Here is a 13677-nt window from a genome sequence, read left to right as displayed (position 1 = left end):
CCAACCTCCACTAACCAGTCTGTTATGTCCACCAACCTCCACTAACCAGTCTGTTACCTCCACTAACCAGTCTGTTACATCCACTAACCAGTCTGTTACATCCACCAACCTCCACTAACCAGTCTGTTACCTCCACTTACCAGTCTGTTACCTCCACCAACCAGTCTGTTACATCCACCAACCTCCACTAACCAGTCTGTTATGTCCACCAACCTCCACTAACCAGTCTGTTACCTCCACTAACCAGTCTGTTACATCCACTAACCAGTCTGTTACATCCACCAACCTCCACTAACCAGTCTGTTACGTCCACCAACCTCCACTAACCAGTCTGTTACATCCACCAACCTCCACTATCCAGCCTGTTACATCCACCAACCTCCACTAACCAGCCTGTTACATCCACCAACCTCCACTAACCAGTCTGTTACATCCACCAACCTCCACTAACCAGTCTGTTACGTCCACCAACCTCCACTAACCAGTCTGTTACATCCACCAACCTCCACTAACCAGTCTGTTACATCCACCAACCTCCACCAACCAGTCTGTTGCATCCACCAACCAGTCTGTTACATCCACCAACCTCCACTAACCAGTCTGTTACATCCACTAACCAGTCTGTTACCTCCACTTACCAGTCTGTTACATCCACCAACCTCCACCAACCAGTCTGTTACATCCACCAACCTCCACTAACCAGTCTGTTACATCCACCAACCAGTCTGTTACGTCCACCAACCTCCACTAACTAGTCTGTTACGTCCACCAACCTCCACTAACCAGTCTGTTACATCCACTAACCAGTCTGTTACATCCACCAACCTCCACTAACCAGTCTGTTACGTCCACCAACCTCCACTAACCAGTCTGTTACATCCACCAACCTCCACTATCCAGCCTGTTACGTCCACCACCCTCCACTAACCAGTCTGTTACATCCAACAACCTCCACTAACCAGTCTGTTACATCCACCAACCTCCACTAACCAGTCTGTTACATCCACCAACCTCCACTAACCAGTCTGTTACATCCACCAACCTCCACTAGCCAGTCTGTTACATCCAACAACCTCCACTAACCAGTCTGTTACATCCACTAACCTCCACTAACCAGTCTGTTATGTCCACCAACCTCCACTAACCAGTCTGTTACATCCACCACCCTCCACTAACCAGTCTGTTACATCCACTAACCAGTCTGTTACGTCCACCAACCTCCACTAACCAGTCTGTTACATCCACCAACCAGTCTGTTACATCCACCAACCTCCACTAACCAGTCTGTTACATCCACCAACCTCCACTAACCAGTCTGTTACATCCACCAACCTCCACTAACCAGTCTGTTACATCCACCAACCTCCACTAACAGGTATGTTACGTCCACCAACCTCCACTAACCAGTCTGTTACCTCCACCGACCTCCACTAACCAGTCTGTTACCTCCACTAACCAGTCTGTTACCTCCACTAACCAGCCTGTTACCTCCACCAACCTCCACTAACCAGTCTGTTACATACACCAACCTCCACTAACCAGTCTGTTACATCCAACAACCTCCACTAACCAGTCTGTTACATCCACCAACCTCCACTAACCAGTCTGTTACATCCAACAACCTCCACTAACCAGTCTGTTACATCCAACAACCTCCACTTACCAGCCTGTTACATCCACCAACCTCCACTAACCAGTCTGTTACATCCACCAACCTCCACTAACCAGTCTGTTACATCCACCAACCTCCACTAGCCAGTCTGTTACATCCACCAACCTCCACTAACCAGTCTCTTACCTCCACTAACCAGTCTGTTACATCCACTAACCAGTCTGTTACATCCACCAACCTCCACTAACCAGTCTGTTATGTCCACCAACCTCCACTAACCAGTCTGTTACGTCCACCAACCTCCACTAACCAGTCTGTTACATCCAGCAACCTCCACTAACCAGTCTGTTACATCCAGCAACCTCCACTAACCAGTCTGTTACATCCACCAACCTCCACTAACCAGTCTGTTACATCCACCAACCTCCACTAACCAGTCTGTTACATCTACCAACCTCCACTAACCAGTCTGTTACATCCACCAACCAGTCTGTTACATCCACCAACCTCCACTAACCAGTCTGTTACATCCACGACCCTCCACTAACCAGTCTGTTACATCCACCAACCTCCACTAACCAGTCTGTTACATCCACCAACCTCCACTAACCAGTCTGTTACATCCACTAACCAGTCTGTTACGTCCACCAACATCCACTAACCAGTCTGTTACATCCACCAACCTCCACTAACCAGTCTGTTACATCCACCAACCTCCACTAACCAGTCTGTTACATCCACTAACCAGTCTGTTACCTCCACATCCACCAACCTCCACTAACCAGTCTGTTACATCCACCAACCAGTCTGTTACATCCACCAACCTCCACTAACCAGTCTGTTACATCCACCAACCTCCACTAACCAGTCTGTTACCTCCACCAACCAGTCTGTTACATCCACCAACCTCCACTAACCAGTCTGTTACATCCACGACCCTCCACTAACCAGTCTGTTACATCCACCAACCTCCACTAACCAGTCTGTTACATCCACCAACCTCCACTAACCAGTCTGTTACATCCACTAACCAGTCTGTTACGTCCACCAACATCCACTAACCAGTTTGTTACATCCACCAACCTCCACTAACCAGTCTGTTACATCCACTAACCAGTCTGTTACATCCACCAACATCCACTAACCAGTCTGTTACATCCACCAACCTCCACTAACCAGTCTGTTACATCCACCAACCTCCACTAACCAGTCTGTTACATCCACCAACCTCCACTAACCAGTCTGTTACCTCCACCAACCAGTCTGTTACATCCACCAACCTCCACTAACCAGTCTGTTACATCCACCAACCAGTCTGTTACATCCACCAACCTCCACTAACCAGTCTGTTATGTCCACCAACCTCCACTAACCAGTCTGTTACCTCCACTAACCAGTCTGTTACATCCACTAACCAGTCCACTAAACCAGTCTGTTACCTCCACTTACCAGTCTGTTACCTCCACCAACCAGTCTGTTACATCCACCAACCTCCACTAACCAGTCTGTTATGTCCACCAACCTCCACTAACCAGTCTGTTACCTCCACTAACCAGTCTGTTACATCCACTAACCAGTCTGTTACATCCACCAACCAGTCTGTTACATCCACCAACCAGTCTGTTACATCCACTAACCAGTCTGTTATGTCCACCAACCTCCACTAACCAGTCTGTCTGTTACATCCACTAACCAGTCTGTTACATCCACCAACCTCCACTAACCAGTCTGTTACCTCCACTTACCAGTCTGTTACCTCCACCAACCAGTCTGTTACATCCACCAACCTCCACTAACCAGTCTGTTATGTCCACCAACCTCCACTAACCAGTCTGTTACCTCCACTAACCAGTCTGTTACATCCACTAACCAGTCTGTTACATCCACCAACCTCCACTAACCAGTCTGTTACGTCCACCAACCTCCACTAACCAGTCTGTTACATCCACCAACCTCCACTAACCAGTCTGTTACATCCACCAACCTCCACCAACCAGTCTGTTGCATCCACTAACCAGTCTGTTACATCCACCAACCTCCACTAACCAGTCTGTTACATCCACTAACCAGTCTGTTACCTCCACTTACCAGTCTGTTACATCCACCAACCTCCACCAACCAGTCTGTTACATCCACCAACCTCCACTAACCAGTCTGTTACATCCACCAACCAGTCTGTTACGTCCACCAACCTCCACTAACTAGTCTGTTACGTCCACCAACCTCCACTAACCAGTCTGTTACATCCACTAACCAGTCTGTTACATCCACCAACCTCCACTAACCAGTCTGTTACGTCCACCAACCTCCACTAACCAGTCTGTTACATCCACCAACCTCCACTATCCAGCCTGTTACATCCACCAACCTCCACTAACCAGCCTGTTACATCCACCAACCTCCACTAACCAGTCTGTTACATCCACCAACCTCCACTAACCAGTCTGTTACGTCCACCAACCTCCACTAACCAGTCTGTTACATCCACCACCCTCCACTAACCAGTCTGTTACGTCCACCACCCTCCACTAACCAGTCTGTTACGTCCACCAACCTCCACTAACCAGTCTGTTACATCCACTAACCAGTCTGTTACATCCACCAACCTCCACTAACCAGTCTGTTACATCCACCAACCTCCACTAACCAGTCTGTTACATCCACCAACCTCCACTAACCAGTCTGTTACATCCACCAACCTCCACTAGCCAGTCTGTTACCTCCACCAACCTCCACTAACCAGTCTGTTACATCCACCAACCTCCACTAACCAGTCTGTTACATCCACCAACCTCCACTAACCAGTCTGTTACCTCCACTAATCAGTCTGTTACAACCTCCACCAACCAGTCTGTTACCTCCACTAACCAGTCTGTTACATCCACCAACCTCCACTAACCAGTCTGTTACAACCTCCACTAACCAGTCTGTTACCTCCACTAACCAGTCTGTTACATCCACCAACCTCCACTAACCAGTCTGTTACAACCTCCACTAACCAGTCTGTTACCTCCACTAACCAGTCTGTTATGTCCACCAACCTCCACTAACCAGTCTGTTACCTCCACTAACCAGTCTGTTACCTCCACTAACCAGTCTGTTACCTCCACTAACCAGTCTGTTACCTCCACTAACCAGTCTGTTACCTCCACCAACCTCCACTAACCAGTCTGTTACAACCTCCACTAACCAGTCTGTTACCTCCACCAACCTCCACTAACCAGTCTGTTACAACCTCCACTAACCAGTCTGTTACATCCACTAACCAGTCTGTTACCTCCACTAACCAGTCTGTTATGTCCACCAACTTCCACTAACCAGTCTGTTACATCCACTAACCAGTTTGTTACCTCCACTAACCAGTCTGTTACATCCACCAACCAGTCTGTTACCTCCACTAACCAGTCTGTTACCTCCACTAACCAGTCTGTTATGTCCACCAACCTCCACTAACCAGTCTGTTACATCCACTAACCAGTCTGTTACCTCCACTAACCAGTCTTTGTCATTCTATTTCCAGTGTTTATTTGGGTGAATCCAAATAGCCCCTCCCCCCCTCCACCTTTGGAGCAAACTGATGAAGAAGACAAGCCTTCAAATGATGACACTGAAGACAACGGGCCAATGAGAGCCAGCCATGTTCTCCAGACTCCTCCTCCTCTAACCACTCCCAGCAGCGACCTGACAACATCTCCAGGCTCTCATGATCCCAGTCATGATGTGATCCAGTCCACTCGCCGTGTATTCGATAAGGGTTTACATCCCAAATCACACCCTGTTCCCTGTATAGCAGAACCTTAAGCCCGGTAGGCCCTGGTCTGCAGTAGTGCACTACGTAGGGAATAGGATGCAGTTTGAGACGTATACCATCCTGTTTTAAGGCTGTAAACTGGACTCTCTGTTTGGTTCTCAACGCTCCGTACTGGACACACCCACTGCCCTCAACTAGGTCCTCCTAGCTCTTGTGTGTATCGTAAACAGTTAGAGAGAGGGAATGAGAGAGAGAGAGAAAGAGAGGGAATGAGAGAGAGAGGGAATGAGAGAGAGAGAGAATGAGAGAGAGGGAATGAGAGAGAGGGAATGAGAATGAGAGAGAGAGAGGGGGAATGAGAGAGAGAGATGGAATGAGAGAGAGAGAGAGAGAGAATTAGAGAGAATTGTTTTGAGTTATTTTACTGTTAGTATGTGGATGTATATGTGGGTGTGTTTTTCAAGCTTGATACACTTGTGTTTTAGTTGTAATATTTTGAATTGATATTTGTGCTGGTATTTTTCAGACTCAAGTTAAATATGGGGTCTCCATATCGTACTATGCAGATACTGTTAAAGGCCTTTAGTTATGGTTTGAAGTACCTCTAGTGAATTAAAGGAAGAGGACTGTCCCCAGGGGAAGTGTCCCAAAGGGCACCCTATCCCCTATATAGTGCACTACTTTAGACCAGAACCCACCCTATCCCCTATATAGTGCACTACTTTAGACCAGAACCCACCCTATCCCCTATATAGTGCACTACTTTAGACCAGGACCCACCCTATCCCCTATATAGTGCACTACTTTAGACCAGAACCCACCCTATCCCCTATATAGTGCACTACTTTAGACCAGAACCCACCTTATCCCCTATATAGTGCACTACTTTAGACCAGAACCCAACCTATCCCATATATAGTGCACTACTTTAGACCAGGGCCCTATTCCCTATATAGTGCACTACGGCAGACCAGGGCCCTATTCCCTATATAGTGCACTACTGCAGACCAGGGCCCTATTCCCCATATAGTGCACTACTTTAGACCAGAACCCACCCTATCCCCTATATAGTGCTATCCCCTATATAGTATCCCCTATATAGTGGTCTGCAGTAGTGCACTATATAGAGAATAGGGCCCTGGTCTGCCGTAGTGCTCTATATAGGGATTAGGGCCCTGGTCTGCAGTAGTGCACTATATAGAGAATAGGGCCCTGGTCTGCCGTAGTGCACTATATAGGGAATAGGGCCCTGGTCTGCCGTAGTGCACTATATAGAGAATAGGGCCCTGGTCTGCAGTAGTGCTCTATATAGGGAATAGGGCCCTGGTCTGCAGTAGTGCACTATATAGGGAATAGGGCCCTGGTCTAAAGTAGTGCACCAGATAGGGAATAGGGCCCTGGTCTGCAGTAGTGCACTATATAGGGAATAGAGTCCTGGTCTAAAGTAGTGCTCTATATAGGGAATAGGGCCCTGGTCTGCAGTAGTGCACTATATAGGGAATAGGGCCCTGGTCTGCCGTAGTGCTCTATATAGGGAATAGGGCCCTTTTGGGACACTTCCTGTCACAGATAATGTGGTTATTGATGTTAACTACGTGGTTATTTTTTACATGTTTCTCTTAAATACTTTTGTTTTGTAAAAAAAAATGTTTTAAAAAGACTTTAAAATGGAAATGTGCATTTAAAATGTTAGAATGATCCTTTAAGCAGATCCTTCAAGACATTTGTTCACAGCCTTCGGTTATGGGCTGTTGCAGAATGATCCTTTAAGCAGATCCTTCAAGACATTTGTTCACAGCCTTCGGTTATGGGCTGTTGCAGAATGATCCTTTAAGCAGATCCTTCAAGACATTTGTTCACAGCCTTCGGTTATGGGCTGTTGCAGAATGATCCTTTAAGCAGATCCTTCAAGACATTTGTTCACAGCCTTCGGTTATGGGCTGTTAATAAGTTAAACGAGATCCCTCTCCTAAAAGTAGGAAACAGAAAGGTTGACAGAACAAATGTTATGAGATGCGTTTCCAGTTGTTTAAAGGACATCAAGCATTCTGTTGTATTTCTCATCTACTGTTGTGAAGAGAAACAACGTCACATGTCATATGTTTCGACTGGGGCAGGTTGAACACGTTTCAATCTGGGGGGGAGGGGTTTATTTTAAAAGGAGGGGTTTTGTGGCCTCCCGCCCAGTGATGTTGTGAAGAGAAACAACGGCACATTTCATTTCAGATGTTTCGACTGGGGCATGTTAAACACGTTTCAATCTGGGGGGGAGGGGTTTATTTTAAAAGGAGGGGTTTTGTTTTGGAGCAGGTTCCTGTTCGTACGGTGCATGTGTGTGTTCATGTGCTGATGGTTTTCAGTGGTGATGGACGAGCTTGTGGCCTCCCGCCCAGTGATGTTGTGAAAGTCACTGTGTTATTACGGAGAACCAACTTTTTCCTCTGGTTTGTCGACAGCAGCAAAGCTTTGTAGAGACAGCAGCTCCTATGACCAGTGTCAAGCCTTGCCACTGACCAATGGCAGGGTAGCCTAGTGGTTAGAGCGTGGGACTAGTAACCAGAAGGTTGCAAGTTCAAACCCCCGAGCTGACAAGGTACAAATCTGTCGTTCTGCCCCTGAACCCACTGTTCCTAGGCCGCAACCCCTTCGCGACAGCGCAACCCCATAGCGACAGCACAACCCCATAGCGACAACGCAACCCCATAGCGACAAAGCAAAAACAGGTTTTTAGACATTTTAAAAACTGTATTCAGACCCTTTACTCAGTACTTTGTTGAAGAACCTTTGGCAGCGATTACAGCCTCTGGTCTTCTTGGGTATGATGCTACAAGCTTGGCACACCTGTATTTGGGGAGTTTCTCCCATTCTTCTCTGCAGATCCTCTCAGGCTCTGTCAGGTTGGATGGGGAGTGTCGCTGCACAGATATTTTCAGGTCTCTCCAGAGATGTTCGATCGGGTTCAAGTCCAGGCTCTCGCTGAGCTCGTCAAGGACAGTCACTTGTCCCGAAGACCCTCCTACGCTGTCTTGTCTGTGTGCTTAGGGTTGTTGTCCTGTTGGAAGGTGAAACTTCATCCCAGTCTGAGGTCCTGAGCGCTGTGGAGCAGGTTTTCATCAAGTATCTCTCTGTACTTTGCTCTGTTCATCTTTCCCTCCATTCTGACTAGTCTCCCAGTCCCTGCCACTGAAAAACATCCCTACAGCATGATACTGCCACCACCATGCTTCACTGTAAGGATGGTGCCAGGTTTCCTCCAGACATGACGCTTGGCATTCAGGCCAAAGAGTTCAATCTTGGTTTCGTCAGACCAGAGAATCTTGTTTCTCATTTTCTCAGAGTCCTTTTGGCAAACTCAAAGCGGGCTGTCATGTGCCTTTTACTGAAAAGTGGCTTCCGTCTGGCCTCTCTACCATAAAGGCCTCATTGGTGGAGTGCTGCAGAGATGGGAGAACCTTCCAGAAGGACAAACTATAGTTTGTTAACAGGACATTTGTGGAGTGGTTGAAAAATGAGTTTTAATGACTCTGTGTGTGTGTGTGTCTATATATTACAAAAGTATGTGGACACCCCTTCAAATTAGTGGATTTGTCTATTTCAGCAACACTGTTGCTGACAGGTGTATAAAATCGAGCACACAGCCATGCAATCTCCATAGACAAACATTGACAGTTGAATGACCTTACTGAAGAGCTTTCAACGTGGCACCGTCACAGGATGCCACCTTTCCAACAAGCCAGTTCGGCAAATTTCTGCCCTGATAGAGCTTCCCCTGTCAACTGTAAGTGCTGTTATTGTGAAGTGGAAACGTCTAGGAGCAACAACGGCTCAGCCACGAAGTGGTAGGCAACATAAGCTCACAGAACGGGAAATAATCTGTCCTCGGTTGCAACCCTCCACTACCGAGTTCCAAACTGCCTCTGGAAGCAACATCAGCACAATAACTGTTCGCCGAGAGCCTCATGAAATGGGTTTCCATGGCCGAGCAGCCGCACACAAGCCTCAGATCACCACGTCTAATACCAGGCGTCGGCTAGAGTGGTGTAAAGCTCCCCGCCATCCAGCACTCTGGATCAGTGGAAACACGTTCTCTGGAGTGATGAATCACGCTTCACCATCTGGTAGACCGAAGAACGAATCTGGGTTTGGCGGATGCCAGGAGGACACTACCTGCCCCAATGCATTGTGCCAACTGTAAAGTTTGGTGGAGGAGGAATAATGGTCTGGGGCTGTTTTTCATGGTTCAGGCCCCTTAATTCCAGTGAAGGGAAATCTTAACACTACAGCATACAATGACATTCTAGATGATTCTGTGCTTCCAACTTTGTGGCAACAGTTTGGGGAAGGCCCTTTCCTGTTTCAGCATGACAATGCCCCCGTGCACAAAGCGAGGTCCATACAGAAATGGTTTGTCGAGATCGGTGTGGAAGAACTTGACTGGCCTGCACAGAGTCCTGATCTCAACTCCATCGAAAACCTTGGGGATGAATTGGAACACAAACTGCGAGCCAGGCCTAATCGCCCAACATCAGGGCCCGACCTCACTAATGCTCTTGTGGCTGAATAGGCTCAAGTCCCCGCAGCAATGTTCCAACATCTAGTGGAAAGCCTTCCCAGAAGAGTGGAGGCTGTTATAGCAGCAATGTTCCAACATCTAGTGGAAAGCCTTCCCAGAAGAGTGGAGGCTGTTATAGCAGCAAAGGGGGGGAACCAACTCCATATTGATGCCAATGATTTTTGGAATGAGATGTTTGACTAGCAGGTGTCCACTTATTTTTGGTCATGTAGTGCACACACACACACACACACACACACAGAGTATGTAACGTATAGTGTATATGACATGAGTCATCTCCATATATACACTACATACAATATTGGACATCCTCTCAGAGCTCACAGGCGTTCTCCACCCCCCCCCCAGCGTTCAGTCCTGCACCAGTTCCTGGATCAGTTATACCGTACCAGTTGCTCAGTCAGGAACCCCATTAAACCGACCCTTCCATCTCCTGTTAATTGAATGTAACTGAGGCCCCAGATCAGGGCCTAAACCAGTTGCTCAGTCAGGAACCCCATTAAACCGACCCTTCCATCTCCTGTTAATTGAATGTAACTGAGGCCCCAGATCAGGGCCTAAACCAGTTGCTCAGTCAGGAACCCCATTAAACCGACCCTTCCGTCTCCTGTTAATTGAATGTAACTGAGGCCCCAGATCAGGGCCTAAAACCAGTGGTTTCAGTTGGCTTCGTGTTCATTGGACAAATCTTGGAATGTTTTTATTTTTTTTAATAACTGCTGTTTTGTAAAGAAAGTACATTTTTAAAAAATAACTGAGGATCACAACTACTGCAATGATTTTCACATTGGAATGGCTTTTCAATGTATTTCTATATTGTTTTTAGCTGTCGGATGTAACATTTCTGTCAGAAATAAATAAACCATGGTGTCATGTGGTCATGTGCCAAATAAACACACACAGTATTGTATAAATTTATACTGTCAAATGATCTGTCGAACAAACTGTTTGAACTCCTTTGGATTTTGTAGATTTTGTAATGGTGTCCTGTATTTAGTGACCTTGTAGTTGTTTTTGTTAACACAGGATTTGTTCGTTTTTTTTTTGGTCAACTTTAAAAAGCAAGAATTAAAGCTGCGAGTTTTCTGCGCGAATTTTCGGATATCGTGTCTTCTTTTTCCAAGTCTCGTGTTTGTTGGTTCCAACTACTCACTAATAACAGATAGGCCAGAGCCAAGAGTTTAGATGGGACATTGAGGTTCCTGCGTTATGATGCACTCACACTAGAACGTTCTACGGCGGCCATATTGTCTCTCCATTAACATGACATAGAACGTTCTACGGCGGCCATATTGTCTCCCCATTAACATGACATAGAACGTTCTACGCCGGCCATATTGTCTCCCCATTACCATGACATGGAGAATATTTAAACAATGATACGGAACTGAATGATTAAAATTTCAACAATATAAAAAAAATTATAAAAGTTGGCCACCTCTCTAAATATCTGACTCTGACTAGGATTTCATAGGTCCTAGGATCTGTCTAAATGTGACTGACAGGAAGTCCTCTGTATTGAGAGGTCCTAGGATCTGTCTAAATGTGACTGACAGGAAGTCCTCTGTATTGAGAGGTCCTAGGATCTGTCTAAATGTGACTGACAGGAGGTCCTCTGTATTGAGAGGTCCTAGGATCTGTCTAAATGACAGGAGGTCCTCTGTATTGAGAGGTCCTAGGATCTGTCTAAATGTGACTGACAGGAGGTCCTCTGTATTGAGAGGTCCTAGGATCTGTCTAAATGACAGGAGGTCCTCTGTATTGAGAGGTCCTAGGATCTGTCTAAATGTGACTGACAGGAGGTCCTCTGTATTGAGAGGTCCTAGGATCTGTCTAAATGACAGGAGGTCCTCTGTATTGAGAGGTCCTAGGATCTGTCTAAATGTGACTGACAGGAGGTCCTCTGTATTGAGAGGTCCTAGGATCTGTCTAAATGACAGGAGGTCCTCTGTATTGAGAGGTCCTAGCAGCTCTTGGGGAGGAGAACATTACGGCTCTATACTGTCCTTCTACTCTTCATTGAAAAAACATTTTTTTATTTTCTGGAAACTGAACATAGCCTCTGTAGAGAAGTCAGTCAGAAAGAGAAAACAGTCAGTCAGAGCCCTATTCCCTATATAGTGCACTACTTTAGACCAGGGCCCTATTCCCTATATAGTGCACTACTTTAGACCAGGGCCCAATGGAACCCTATTCCCTATATAGTACACTACTGTAGACCAGAGCCCTATTCCCTATATAGTGCACTATCCCTCCCTAGAAAAACACAACCTTCTGGAACAATCCTTGGATAGCTTTTCCCAATCCACTGATACATTGGTCCGATAACTAAAGGCACAGAAAAACCCTAAATAACTTGATAATAGGAAATACATTTATTTCCACGACTACATTTAAAAAGCCATTTTGGACTGACCAATGTAGGTATTTTCAAATAATGTACATCCAACTTAAACGTTTTATAAATGAGAGAATTGTAATATTTTGGACGTCAGAACCATCTTGAAGGGAATCCTATTTGAGTCAGAAAATGATATTCATATATAGGTCAGCTATATGCAGAGAGCCTATCCAACTGACTATCGCTTAGATAAATAAATATAAACTACTGGAGGTTTAAATATAAACTGATATTGGCACAAGATGGAGGGAACAAAACTAAACAGATTACAGTTAACAGGAATGTACGCTTAATCCAGTAGAAATGTAATGTTTAAAAAATGTATTTTACAAGAGACAAAATTCACACATTCTAGAGCACCACGGCAGAGTCGTGTCTGCAGAGTAAAACTACCCGATAATTCACCTCGTGTCTGCAGAGTAAAACTACCCAATGACCCAATAATTCACCTCGTGTCTGCAGAGTAAAACTACCCAATGACCCGATAATTCACCTCGTGTCTGCAGAGTAAAACTACCCAATGACCCGATAATTCACCTCGTGTCTGCAGAGTTAAACTACCCGATAATTCACCTCGTGTCTGCAGAGTTAAACTACCTGATAATTCACCTCGTGTCTGCAGAGTAAAACTACCCGATAATTCACCTCGTGTCTGCAGAGTTAAACTACCCGATAATTCACCTCGTGTCTGCAGAGTTAAACTACCCGATAATTCACCTCGTGTCTGCAGAGTTAAACTACCTGATAATTCACCTCGTGTCTGCAGAGTTAAACTACCCGATAATTCACCTCGTGTCTGCAGAGTTAAACTACCCGATAATTCACCTCGTGTCTGCAGAGTTAAACTACCTGATAATTCACCTCGTGTCTGCAGTAAAACTACCCAATGACCCGATAATTCACCTCGTGTCTGCAGAGTTAAACTACCCGATAATTCACCTCGTGTCTGCAGAGTTAAACTACCCGATAATTCACCTCGTGTCTGCAGAGTTAAACTACCCGATAATTCACCTCGTGTCTGCAGAGTTAAACTACCCGATAATTCACCTCGTGTCTGCAGAGTTAAACTACCTGATAATTCACCTCGTGTCTGCAGAGTTAAACTACCCGATAATTCACCTCGTGTCTGCAGAGTTAAACTACCCGATAATTCACCTCGTGTCTGCAGAGTTAAACTACCTGATAATTCACCTCGTGTCTGCAGTAAAACTACCCAATGACCCGATAATTCACCTCGTGTCTGCAGAGTTAAACTACCCGATAATTCACCTCGTGTCTGCAGAGTTAAACTACCTGATAATTCACCTCGTGTCTGCAGAGTTAAACTACCCGATAATTCA

General features: G+C 46.0%; 1 protein-coding gene across 3 annotated transcripts in view; it reads left to right on the top strand.

The window, feature by feature from the left end:
- LOC139395358 (neurocalcin-delta A) overlaps positions 1 to 6048 on the top strand; it is a 75024-nt gene extending 68976 nt beyond the window's left edge. For all 3 annotated transcript variants that reach the window (XM_071142925.1, XM_071142924.1, XM_071142923.1), the window contains exon 5: positions 5133 to 6048. The gene's annotated coding sequence lies outside the window, so the exon portion shown is untranslated. The remainder of the gene's footprint in view (positions 1 to 5132) is intronic.
- Positions 6049 to 13677: the final 7629 nt, after the last annotated feature.

This window comes from Oncorhynchus clarkii, unplaced genomic scaffold, assembly GCF_045791955.1.
Source record: "Oncorhynchus clarkii lewisi isolate Uvic-CL-2024 unplaced genomic scaffold, UVic_Ocla_1.0 unplaced_contig_14070_pilon_pilon, whole genome shotgun sequence".
Classification (NCBI taxonomy): domain Eukaryota; kingdom Metazoa; phylum Chordata; class Actinopteri; order Salmoniformes; family Salmonidae; genus Oncorhynchus; species Oncorhynchus clarkii.
The sequence above is the reverse complement of the archived record's forward strand: the minus strand, read 5'-3'. Positions and strand labels throughout refer to the sequence as shown.